The 1343-nt window shown below is 52.1% G+C and overlaps 1 non-coding gene across 1 annotated transcript; it reads left to right on the top strand.

The window, feature by feature from the left end:
• Window positions 1-823: 823 nt before the first annotated feature.
• TRNAR-UCU (transfer RNA arginine (anticodon UCU)) lies at window positions 824-897 on the top strand. Its single transcript has one exon. It is a non-coding gene; the product is annotated as a tRNA-Arg (tRNA).
• Window positions 898-1343: the final 446 nt, after the last annotated feature.

The raw sequence follows: 1343 nt of genomic DNA, 5'->3' as shown, positions 1-1343 counted from the left end.
GTGGGGGAAGGGAGGCAGGTATTCGTGGAGGGTTGCTTGAAGACCATCTGTGTTTCATTAGAGCTGCCACACTCACCCTCCCACCGTGTGCCCTCCTTCCCACCTTCCCTCTCTGTCTGTCTCTCTGTCTCTCTCTCAAACACACAGACCACCGCTCCATCTCCACTCCCATCCTTAATTCTAGAGAGGATGCTGAAGGAACATCATATCAGACTCCCGTTCCCTCTCCCGCAGGCTCCGTAGATACAGCTCGCAAAGCTGTGAACTGCACTGTCTTCTGGAGCCCAGTTTCCCTGTAGTCTCTGCTGCTGCCGTTCACACTGTTTCTTTCCGGAGGCAGCTTCTTTGTCTCGGGGATCGAGGGTTTTCCTAAATCTCCCAGCTTTGCCCAGCCCCTGCCTGAGAATAGCTGGACTGGGATGAAACCACAGTGAGGGAGAGGGGTGGAGGTAGAGAAGGCTTCGGGTTTTCTCTGCTGGACTGGGTGCACTCTGCTTAATTAGCATGAGAATAGAAAGACATTCTCCCTACCTCCCTTAGGGATGGAGAGGAAAGAAGAGCAAAGACTCTAGCTCTCTCCTACTCCACCAGAGATTCTGGGACTGGGGAAATGACCACTTTCACATTCCTCCGATCCCCTGAGGACCCCAGGACCCACGGTACTGAGAAAAGCTTTGATGGAGCCGGCTGGTGGATCTCCACTCCAGATTTTCCAGCTGTCCCTGTCCCCCCACCGCTCAGAGAGCAGGATGCTGAGATGGCTCGGTGATGCAGAAGGTATGTGCTTTTTCAGTTCTGGTGCTGATGCTGTGTGTGTGGTGAGGTCTCTGTGGCGCAATGGACGAGCGCGCTGGACTTCTAATCCAGAGGTTCCGGGTTCGAGTCCCGGCAGAGATGGTCACCTGGCAGGTACCTCTTTTATTTTATGTGCTGTCATGCTAGGTTGATAGTTATATTTATTCCTCCCTGGGGGTTCTGGGAAGAGAAAGAAAACCTCTTTCCTTGGGAATCCTGGACCTCCCCTCTTTTTCTGTCTCCTCCCTCTTTGTTCTTTCCCTGTTCCTCCCCTATTAATTTTCTATTGTCTAGTGAAAGCTCAGATGCCTGCTACATCTCTCCACTCAACCTGACACAGCCTTTGACTCCTTTGCTTTGCAGAAGAATCGCTGGCAAAGAGTGACCGGGATGCCTGGTCACAGGTTTTGAAACCACTATGGCTCCATTCCTTTACCTCTGAGCGCATGAAAAGGCAGATCATCCCATATGCTGATAAGGAAAAGTCCAGTTGTCCTCTAAGGTAACACTCACCTTGACCAAGGTGGGTCAGGAGGTGGATGGGGTCC

The sequence above is a fragment of the Odocoileus virginianus genome, chromosome 5 (assembly GCF_023699985.2).
Source record: "Odocoileus virginianus isolate 20LAN1187 ecotype Illinois chromosome 5, Ovbor_1.2, whole genome shotgun sequence".
NCBI lineage: Eukaryota > Metazoa > Chordata > Mammalia > Artiodactyla > Cervidae > Odocoileus > Odocoileus virginianus.
The sequence above is the reverse complement of the archived record's forward strand: the minus strand, read 5'-3'. Positions and strand labels throughout refer to the sequence as shown.